The sequence below is a fragment of the Myotis nattereri genome, assembly GCF_964212035.1.
Source record: "Myotis nattereri genome assembly, chromosome: 4".
Taxonomy (NCBI): Eukaryota; Metazoa; Chordata; class Mammalia; order Chiroptera; family Vespertilionidae; genus Myotis; species Myotis nattereri.
Genome location: NC_138079.1, coordinates 93,501,466 through 93,513,383, shown reverse-complemented (window position 1 = coordinate 93,513,383; position 11,918 = coordinate 93,501,466).

The window sequence follows — 11,918 nt, the reverse complement described above, 5'->3', positions numbered from 1 at the left end:
GGTACACGTTATTAGTAAGGCCAATCTTTTAGTGCAGTGGTCAGCAAACTGCGGCTCACGAGCCACATGCGGCTCTTTGGCCCCTTGAGTGTGGCTCTTCCACAAAATACCGACTTCTGCGCATGGGTCATGAAGTTTCAATCGCACTGTACGTGCGCACCCACACATGGTATTTTGTGGAAGAGCCACACTCAAGGGGCCAAAGAGGCGCATGTGGCTCGCGAGCCGCAGTTTGCTGACCACTGTCCTAGACCATTGCTAGCAAGACACGCCCTACGGAAAATCTGCCAGAGCAAACTGTTAAAAAAGCTGTGGATGCTCTCCTTCCCCCTCCCGTTCTCTGCTTTTTCCCTTCTATAGAGCGAAAAGCAATCACTCACCTGAATTTTCTTCCTTTACTTGGTGCTACCACATTTTCAGTCATTTTCTCCCCCAGACTGCAGGAGCTGGCTTTGTTTTTTCATCTGCCCTAAAAACTTACTACAGCTGTGAGTATGCAATTTTTTTATGGGGAGGACAGTAAAAATATGTTTTTACTGAATTCTGGGAGAGGAAGGGAGAGGGAGAGAGAGATAGAAACATCAGTGATGAGAATCATCGAACGCTGCCTCCTGCATGCCCCCTCCTGGGGGACAAGCCCACAACCCGGGTTTTTGACTTCCTGCTTCATGGATCGATGCTCAACCACTGAACCACACCGGCCTGGCGATAACTCTTTTGTTTTAATCCTGAAAAACCACAGAGATTGAGTTTCCAATCCAATACTTCCAAGGATGGAAGAAAAGTAAACTGGCCAAATGATGGTCTCAATAGATGCAGAAAAAGCATCTGACAAAAATCCAACACCTTTCGTGATAAAAAAAAAACAACAAAAAAACAGACAAACAAAAAAAACAACAATAAATTAGGAAACTTTTGTTTTAAATATATATATATTTTTTAAAATATATTTTATTGATTTTTTACAGAGAGGAAGGGAGAGAGATAGAGAGTTAGAAACATCGATGAGAGAAACATCGATCAGCTGCCTCCTGAACATCCCCCACTGGGGATATGCCTGCAACCAAGGCACATGCCCTTGACCGGAATTGAACCCGGGACCCTTCAGTCCGCAGGCCGACGCTCTATCCACTGAGCCAAACCGGTTTCGGCTAAATATATTTTTATTGATTTCAGGGAGGAAGGGAGAGAGAGAGAGATCAAAAAATCAAGGATGAGAGAGAATCATTGATCAGCTGCCTCTTGCTCATCCCCTGTTGGTGATTGAGCCTGCAACCCAGGCATTTGCCCTGTGAAAATACTGATGGGTATTTGTCATTATGTATTTGTCCAAACCCATAGAGTATATAATACCAAAAATGAACCCTAATGTAAACTATAGACTTTGGGTGATAGTGATGTGTCAATATCAATGAAGGCTTATCAGTTGTAACAAATGTACCTCTCTGGTGGGGATGTTTATATTGGGGAGGGCTGTGTACTTGTGGGGCCAGGAGATATGGGAAATTTCTGTACTTTCTTCTTAAGCTTTCTGTGAACCTAAAACCGCTTTTTAAAATTGTCTTGCCTGTCTGGTGTGGCTCAGTGTTTGAGCGCTGACTTATGAACCAGGAGGTCGTGGTTGGATTCCGGGTCAGGGCACATGCCCGGGTTGTGGGCTTGATCCCCAGTAGGGGGCGTGATGAAGGCAGTCAATCAATGATTCTCTCTCTTCATTGGTGTTTCTATCTCTGTCCCTCCCCCTTCCTCTCTGAAATCAATAAAAATATATATTTTAAAACAAATATAAACAAAAATTTTAAAATTGTCTCTTTTTTTTTAAGAAAATAGTTCTGGAGATGAATGGTGTTGATAGTTGCACAACATTGTGAATGTACTTAATGCCAGTGAGATGTACACTTAAAATAGTAAATTTTACATTATGTATGTTTTTACCACAAAACAATAAAATTAAATTAAATTAAAAATGGGCAAAGGACTTGAATAGACATTTCTACAAAGGAGATGTACCAATGGCCAACAAGCACATGAAAAAATGCTCAATATCATTAGTCAGGGAAATGCAAATGAAACCCACAGTGAGATACCGCCCATTGCCCCTGTAGCAGTCATAAAATGTTTTCAATGGAAATAAGTGTTGGGAAGGATGTGAAGAAATCGAAACCCTCCTATGTTGCTGGTAGGCATATAAAATGGTGCATGTATGCCCTAGCTGGTTTAGCTCAGTGGATAAAGTGTGGACTATGGACTGAAGGGTCCCGGGTTCAATTTTGGTCAAGGGCACATGCCTGGGTTGTGGGCTCAATCCCCAGTAGGGGGCGTGCAGGAGGCTGCCGATCAATGATTCTCTCTCATTGATGTTTCTATCTCTCCCTCTCCCTTTCTCTCTGAAATCAATAAAAATATATATATTTTAAATAATAAAAATAAAATGGTGCAGTTACTCCTTCATCCGTAGGTATTCAAACAAAAATTAATACAGGAATATACACAGCAGCATTACTAACAAATATCTATCAACTGATTAATGGATGAACAGAAGGTAGAATACCCATATGATGGAATATTATTTGGTCATAAAGAGGAAGGAAGTACTGATACATGTTACAATGTGGATAAAACTTGAAAACAATGTACTAAGTGAAAGAAGCCAGTCACAAAAGGCCACATGTCATATGATTCCATCTACATGAAATTCTAAGAATAGGCAGCTCCTTAGAGACAGAAAGCTGATCAGTGGTCTCCAGGGGCTGGAAGGAGCAGGGAGTGGCTGCTAATGGCTATGGGGTTTCTTTCTGGGATGCTAAACGCGTTCTGGGAAGTTGACACAGTGGCATGTACTGTTGGTGTGCATTTGGAACGTACTAAATGCCACTGAATTGTAGAGTTTAAAATGTTGAACTGTATGTTATGTGAATGTTACCTCAATTTTAATAAAAGTAAACCAGGCATCTCATGTATGCCCTGTTTGGACACAGAAGGAGGGGGGGGGGGGGGGACACACAGTGTTACATGAACTCTGACTGTTTTTTCTTCCCACTGAAGACTTCACAGCTGTGCTCTAACCCGCAAGGGCCCAGAACAAGATCTGGGAAGTAGACACACACGCCAATACCGTGGAACCACAGGGACTGGACAGAAAGGGAGAGACTTCCTCTGGGTGAGAGTTCCTCACTCTACTTTAAAAATGACAGCAGCCTGAGGAGAAGGCAGGTTGCCTAAAAAAAATACAGAATATGATACATTTTGTTTAAAAGAAAAATACACACACACACGTGGAAAGAAGTCTTCATACTTTTTCAAGGATACAGCACACTATAAAAAGTTGTCTCTGAGTGATAAAAAGTAGGATTTTTTTCTCCTTTTGCTACTCTCCATTATCTAACATTTCAAGAGTAAATACAAATTGCTTTTAAAAAAAACCTAATTTTCAAAAAAGGAATTCGGTTTCCAGAAATAGCCTCCACTGACTGGTCTGTGTTATTCATAATAATGAATTCTGGTAACTAATGTTTCCATAACACCTCTTCCATTTCCAAAACACATTTCCCACGCACATCACACAATTCATCCTCGCAAAAGCAGACATTCTGACTGCCGAGTTATGCAGATGGGGATACTGAGGCCAGGTGGGGAGAGACTTGCCCAAGGTAGCACCCAGACCCGGTGCCTGATCCTAGCTCTCTGTCCTTGCTGGGACTGGGGCTCTGGATGCTCAGGGGTAGAGACAGGCCTTGGTAGAATTGCCAGATATAGCAAATAAAAACACAAGATGCCTGCCCGGCCAGCGTGGCTCAGTGGTTCAGTGTCGACCTGTGAACCAGGAAGTCACAGTTTGATTTCCACTCTGTATTTGCCCAGGTTGCGGCTCAATCCCCAGTGGGGGGCATTGATGTGTGTCTCTCTCTCTCTCCCTCTCCCTTCCTCTCTGAAATCAATAAAAATATATGTTTTAATAACCACACAAAAAACCCACAAGATGCCCAGTTAAATCTGAATTTCAGATAAACAGCAAGTGATTGTTTAGTATAAGTATGTCCCAAATGTTGCAGACCTGTAATACATGCCCAGTCTTTCACAGGACATACTGAAACTAAAAACACACAAACAAGAAACCCACGCCACTCATCGCCTAAGATTTATGTGTAACTGAGCATTCTCTATTCTGTCTGGCAATGTCAGCTGCCTGTCTGCTTCTGGCCAGGCAGGAGTTCCAAGTCAGTCCCTGGTCGCTGTGGGCGACTGCACCTGCAGCCAGTGCCCAGGGGGAGGCCCAAATAAGCTTCGTGGGGCCCATACTTACCTGGTCAGCTGCCCCCGCCCCCCGCCCCGCCCCCGCCCCCCGCCCCCCGCCCCCGCCCCAGGTGTAGAAGACTGTCTACGCCTCTGTCTTCACCGGGCCCACTGAGTCGCAGGTGAGGCCTTTTCTGGCTGCCCAGAGGGAGGACCTGGTTACCTGCTTCGGACACACCACAAACGACAGGGAAAATGTGACCTCAGGATGAGAGAGGCCGGACGCCCTTCACGCCAACACCCAGGTGCCGTGCTGAGTGCCTGCCTCTGTTTCTACCTAACAAAACACGCGGCAGCCGCAGCAATCGGCACGGGACCCAAATGAGCACCCACTGCAGGCTGATGACGACGACAGTGACAGCGAGGATAGTGCTGGGAAACACCGCTGGGCCCCACTGGGTGCTTTTTCATTCACTGTCTCATTCTTATTCTTCCCAAACCCCTCCTGTTTTACAGATGAGGAAACTGAGGCCCAGAAAGGATACGGAACAAGCTCTGCATCACAGGGCAAGCAGGTGACCGAAGGTGGAACTGGACTGGGTCCGGCTGACGCCTGAGCTTCCACACAGCCTCTTCGTCCCCTCCGCTGATCGGTGCCGCGACTGTCCTGGGGCTGGGACCAGGGTGATAAAGGGCACGGTCCTGACTCCCCTGGAGTTTACTAGTATGTTCTGATTGGCAGCAGGGGAGATAAATAATAAATCAATAATAAGCGAGTGCCCTGTGCCTTTGCAATCATCGCTGGCTCCTCCTCGTAGCCTCCAGGAAACACGTTTTAGAGGCCGGGAAGAGCTTCATTCTCTGAGATCCATTCTGTAGCCCTGGGCGGGGAGGAGAGATGGTGTGGGTGGAGCATGCATCCCAGAATCCTGTTTATTTTACTGTAAGTCCCATGGTGCACTAGGCACTGGCCTCCCAACAACTCTATGAGGAAGTATTATATCTTCACTTTGCAGATGCAACAACTGAGGCCCAGAGAGGTTAAGCAAGTTGCCAAAGGTCACACAGCAAGTTGCCAAAGGTCACACAAATGGTAGCCACGGCATTTTAACCCAGGCAGCCTGGCTCCAGGTCTGTGTTTAGTCACCAGGTCATGGAGAGCTTCTTGGAGCTTAGAGCCTTCTAGATCACCCATATCCGTGTCTTTCAGGCAGTTGAACCTCAGAGCCTTTCCCTTCGGTGCAGTCTCCGCAGAGCCCCAACCCGCAAAACAGAAACAAGCAGTTCCGTGTGGGCTGAAACAAGACCCAGTCTGAAAGGAAGCAATCTGCCAACTTCCCCAGCCCAACCAGGTCTCCAAGCAGATTCCTCCCCTCGTTCGGGGCACCCACAGAGGCCCTCTGTCCCTTGCACCATTGTCTCTCTAGGTGCCCGAGACACGGGTGCCAGCTTCCCACCCAGCTTTCAAAGGGACTTCCTCATCTGGGGCTTTCTCCCAGGCACACCATCGCTGGACTGTTTCTGTGTTTCCTGGAGTTTGAACCTGAACACCAGTGTTTGTCCATCAGTCCTAGGTTGCCTAGCACTAGCTGCTGAACTTGGTTCAAGGTCGGTTTCTCTTCCAGCCAGCGGGAGAAGTACAGGCCGGGGGCTGTGCATGTCGGTCCGGAGAAGCCTGGAATTGCCCAACGTCCAGAGGGTCTGGTCAGGGCTTGGGGGTGGGGGATGGGCAGTCAGGCCCCTTCCGTTTGAGGAAATGGTCAGGGCAGTGGTGAGGCCTTCGAGTTTGGCATGAGGCCTAGACCACGTCACCTTCTTGGCTCCTTCCTGGTGGCAGGACCTCAGCCAACCTCTCTTGCCAGACTCCCCCGTTTTCTTAGCTGCCCTGCCATCTCCAGTGTGGCCATGACAGTGAGATGAACTCCTGAAGGGAAGCCGCATGGCCCCAGGCCTGGCACATGGTAAGGCTTCAGTCGTTCATAGCTATTATTATCGTTGTGTTGCTGTTGTTTCTAAGCTCCCCTTCCACCCAAAACAAAAATCCACAGGCCTATGGATGTGCCCCCTGTGTTTCTGGAACCTCAGTTTTGCTCTGCTAGCAGCAGCCACAGCTCCCTGATAAGAAAATGGTCTTACCCAAGCAAATGTACTCATGGCACAAACCCAGCACAACCTGAGCTCCTGACTCAGTTTCCTCACTGTCTAGAGAGGTGTCAGGACCCTCCCTAAGGCCTCCACAGCCCTATATGACCTAAGCCCTATTTATTCTCTGCCTTCATCTCCGAACACCCTTGCCCTTGCTCACCTGTTTCAGTCATGCACACCTCCTTGCCATCTCAGCACAGTCCTGCCTCAGGACCTTTGCACTGGCTGTCCCCCCGCAGTAGACCACTGGCACCCCAGGTATCTACGTTGCTCGCTTCCTTATTTAAGCCTTTGCTTAAATGTCACCTTCACAACCAGGCCCACATGCATCACCCTATCTGAAATCGCAGCCTCCTCCCCCAGCCTCCTGACACCTCCCCCACTCTTCTATACCACAGTCTAGTTAACAGCATCATGTTTGTTATTCCACGTCTGTCTCCCCAGTTAGACTGTCAGCTCTGGGAGGACAGGGATCGTTGTGTGTTGCTGTCCATGTGCCCCAGATGCCCAGCACAGGTCTGGCAAATGAATAAAGAGAAGGCAGTGTGGAGGGAAGGGAGAGAACCCTGACACCCTCCACACACTTCACTCCCCCTTTCTGCATCCTGCTCCCAGCACAGGTAGCCCTGAGGCCCCGCCCAACCCAGGAGCATCATCCTGCCTTGTTATCCTGAGTTTCCACAAAAAAAGGTGAATTATGCTATTTCCCCTTCCACCTACCTACCTTTCTGAGATGCCAAATCCTGTAACTCATTTAACCCAGTGAGGCAGACACCCTTACCCATCGCCCTGCCCCCCTCAGACACAGGTTTTGGGGGCCACTGGAATGAGACACTGAGAGGCAGAAGGAACACTCGGGAAGCCTGCTGGGGAAGGGACCTCTAAGATCGTTTCTCCCTCCTTGGCTAGACAGAGTTAGGGCTAAATGCTCGTTACTAGACCTCCCGCCTTCTGAACCACGAATATGCTCTTTCTAAAACCATAATTTTAAAAAAAGCAATTATTACATGCCAAATCCTATGAACTCATTTCACCCTATGAGGCAGACACCACTAATCTCCCCGTTTTACACGAGGAAACTGAGACACAGAGAAATTAAGTATCTTGCCCAAGGTCACACAGCTAGTTAGTGCGAAGCCAGGATCAGAATCCAAACAGGCTCTTTCTAAAGTCTATGTGCTTGCCCTAGCCGGTGTGGCTCAGTGGATAGAGCATCGGCCTGTGGACTGAAGGGTCTCGGGTTCGATTCCGGTCAAGGGTACATGCCCGGATTGTGGGCTCGATCCCCAGAAGGAGGCGTGCAGGAGGCAGCCAATCAATGATTCTCTTTCATCATTGATGTTTCTCTCTCTCCCTCTCCCTTCCTCTCTCTGAAATCAATACAAATATATATTTTTTTAAAAAGTCTGTATGCTTGCCCATCATTCTACCCTTTTTGCCAAAGAATTATAATCCCCGTTTTATAAATGACGGAGAGACTGAGACCCAGGGTTTTGCTGCTGTGTCAGCATCAGGATTTGAACCCAAGACAGGACTGCAACTAGAGGGCCCATTCTAACTCACTGCAGCTGCGGGCCCATTCCAGCTGTCTGCATGTGCACCTGAGCCAGCTCTTACCACCTGGAAACTCACTCACCACGCCAGAGAGAACAAAGGCCTGAGCCTAGGAACAGAAAAGCCGGCAGCGCAGACAAGTTTTGGAATCAGGGCTGAAGAGGGCCCCTCCCCGACGCCCTGGAGTGACAAAAGGGGAAGCTGAGGAGAAAGGAGAAGTGAACAGGGGACCGACTCATTTCTAAAACGCACATAGGTATTTCCCAGCATCGTAAGCAGGTTGAGAAACAAAGCAGATACGAAGTCTTGTGTAGTCATTGGATGCAGGGGGGCAAAGGATCCTTCTACCCCCAGAAGCGCTCTTTTTTTATTATTATTTTATTGATTTTTTTACAGAGAGGAAGGGAGAGAGATAGTTAGAAACATCGATGAGAGAGAAACCTCGATCAGCTGCCTCCTGCACACCTCCTACTGGGGATGTGCCGCAACAGCAGGTGCATGCCCTTGACCGGAATCGAACCTGGGACCTTTCAGTCCGCAAGCCGACGCTCTATCCACTGAGCCAAACCGGTTTTGGCCAGAAGCGCTCTTGATGAACCCCTCCCTGGGACCTTCCCAGGAGCAATCAAGACGATTGAGAGGTGCTTGTGTCACTGCTCAGATGTCCATGCGTCTGTGTGTGAATGGGAGATCCCCCAGAACCTTTCTGGTGACGGCCCAAACTGGGGACAACACAAACAGCTATTAAGAAGAATCTGACAGCCCTCGCCGGTGTGGCTCAGTTGGTTGGGTGTCAACCCATGCACCAAAAGGTTGCTGGTTTGATTCGTGGTCCAGACACATGCCGGGGTTTGGGGCTTAGTTCTCCGGTGGGGGGCATGCAGGAGGCAACCATCGATGTTCTGCTCCTCATTGGTGTTTATCTTCTCTTTCCCTCTCCTTTCCTCTCTCTAAAAATCAATACAAATATTTTTTTAAAAAAAGAAGAAGAAGAAGCTGACAAATACATCATGAAAAACCACTCAGTAATTTCCTCTGTTGCTTAAGGAGGAAGAAATAGGCCTGTGTGTCCACTTAGGGAAAGCAGGCTATGAAATCCTCAAGGGCAAAGAGAATAAGAAGTACAAATTGCCAGTTATAAAAACTGTGCTGGGATAAAGCGAGGCATAGGGAATACAGTCGATAATACCGTAATAACTATGTGTGGTGCTAGGTGGGCACTAGCCTTATGGGAGTGATCACTTCATAAGCCAAATAAATGTCTAATCACTATGCTGTACACTTAAAACTAACATAATAGTCTATGTTGACCATCATTTAAAAATAAAAATTTCTTTAAAAGCACCAGTGAGCAATCAACATTGTGTGTTAACATCTACAGCAGCTGTTCACAGACGGTCATGCCACGCCAGTGGGACATGAAACCATCTGACTGGGTATGACCAGCACCTTTGTCTTGGAATGGAATGGAATGGGATGGAATGGAATGGAGTGGAACGGAACAGAATGGAGTGGAATGGAACGGAACAGAATGGAGTGGAATGGAGTAGAATGGAGTGGAATGGAACAGAGTGGAGTGGGGTGGAGTGGAACAGAATGGAGTGGAGTGGAGTGGAACAGAATGGAGTGGAGTGGAGTGGAACAGAGTGGAGTGGAGTGGAGTGGAACAGAGTGGAGTGGAACGGAACAGAATAGAGTGGAGTGGAGTGGAGTAGAATGGAATGGAATGGAACGGAGTGGAGTGGAACAGAGTGGAGTGGAGTGGAGTGGAATGGAGTGGAACAGACGGCATGGAATGGAACAGAATAGAATACAACCCCATCCTTATAATAGTACCGCTGCATAAAACTTACGTTTTAAGAATATGCTGGTGTCTGTGTTCTGGGTTGCAATGCAAAATCTATTTTTTCACTGTGGCTTGAAAGTAATTTGAAAACCCTTGATATGGAAAATATCTAAACGAAAGAAAGGACCCAAACAGACCGGGAGGCTCCCTCTGAAGAGAAGGGAGTGGGAGCCTTATTTTATACAACTTGGTACTATTTGGGGTTTTCTTTTAAACAATGAGCATGTATTGCTTTTGCAATAAAATAAAGACCTTTTTAAACCTTTTAGAGAAAATAAACACGCCTGCCTCAGTCTCCAGGAGAGAGGCCGTGCGGGGCGAGCTGTCGACAGGTTTTTGATGTGAAAAAGACCATGTCCTGGCCCCGCGGGCTCTGCCTCCCAGGGGCCTGCAGGGCCGCCCTGGTTGGTTTCCAGGTGGCCTTCCCTCCCCTCCGGAAAGCCACAGGATCCTCCAAAAAGGAAACACGCCTTATGATGTCAGTCTTCATTTTCCAAAATGGATTTTAGCGTTGGGTTGGCGGCAGAGCCCTGGGGATGCGGCTGCCAGCTGGGAAGTCGGGCTGGGACCCCCCTCGCCACCTGCAGGCGGCTTTCCTGGCACTCGGAGCTATAGGACAACATCACAGGCTGTTAGGAAAGTCTCTGGACCCCCAGCCCAGCCAGACCATCTCCGCATGTGGGTACTGTGCTTTCAGCTTAGCGTGATATCGCAGTTTCCATGTTGGTAAAGAATTCTCATAACTCCTTTTTAGAAAAACTTTAAGACTCCCCCGCACAGTCACAACATACCTGTCACACCCGGTGACCTCCTATTGTAGATGTCGGCTGCAGTACACAACCAAGGGGCGGTTGGCCTTTCTTCTCTTTTAGGATTAGTTCCTCCAGGCAAATTCCCAGGAGTGTGATTGCTGGAAAGGAAAGGAGACCTCTCCAGGCCCTGCAAGGCTCTGCCAACCTGCTTTTGGAAAGAGCAGGGGCCAGCTGGAGTGATTAAGGCACCGCCACCTCCTTCATGGGACCTGAATCACCTGTGACCCAAGAGCCCCCGTTCCCAGGCCGGCAGAGCGGACCTAGCCTGAGGGCTCTCGGGGCAGCGAGGGCACCTTCCTCTCCTCCCTCCTCAGAAACCTGGAAGCCAGGTCCTGAGCGTCCCGAAGCCAGGGCAGGGAGGAGGGCATTTTTTCTGAATTATGCACATTGCCTTGTTCAGTAGCTGTGACCATGAAGAATGTGGGTGTGTCAGTCCATTCAGGCTGCCCTACCAGAAAATGACAGACTGTGTGGCTTATAAACAACAGACACTTATTCCTCACAGTTCTGAGGCTGGAAGCCCAAGATCAAGGCACCAGCAGATTCGGTGTCTGGTGAGGACACACTTCCTGGTGCCTAGACGGACGTCTTCTCTGTGTCCTCCCAGAGTAGAAGGGCGGAGGGAGCTCTGTGGGTCTCTTTTCTAAGGGCACTAATCCCACTCACGAGGGCGCCACCCTCATGACCTAGTCACGTCCCAAAGGCCCGCCTCCTAATGCCACCATACTGGGGGTAAGTCTCAGTAAATGATGTGGGGAGGGGGACACACAAACATAACTCTGGGCACATGCTGAGCAGAGAAGACAGGGCCATCGTTTGTCCAGACAGGGCAGATGGATGGGTAGGGACCCAGCTCAGTGCCAGCTCTACCTTCAGGGACCGCCGTGTGTCCCCACGAGACCTCGGGTCCCTCATGTCTGAAAAGCTGCTGCTTCCTGCCTCCAAACAAGACCCCCATTCCCTGGGCTGCCCACCTCCCAGTGTGTGGCCCCTTCCCAGCCTCGTCTCTGCAGCTCGGAGCCAGGCAGGAGGAGAGTAGAGGGAGAGAGCAAGAGTATGGGCAACAAAGAAAGAAGAGGGGAGGGAGGAAGGAGAAGAAACGGAACTGCAATGAAACAAGGAATGAGAAAAAAGAGAGAGATTGAGGGGAGAATAAGGGGAAAGGGCCCACAATGGTGAGTCTGCATGTTCTGAGCGGTTCACACACAGCCACACCCAAGACCGGCGCCACCATGCCCGCTGCAAACCTGCCACTGACCATCCACTTAGAATCGAGACATGGCCCACTGAAGCCTTCCTCTTCCACCTTCAGGTCCCCATTTTCTCCT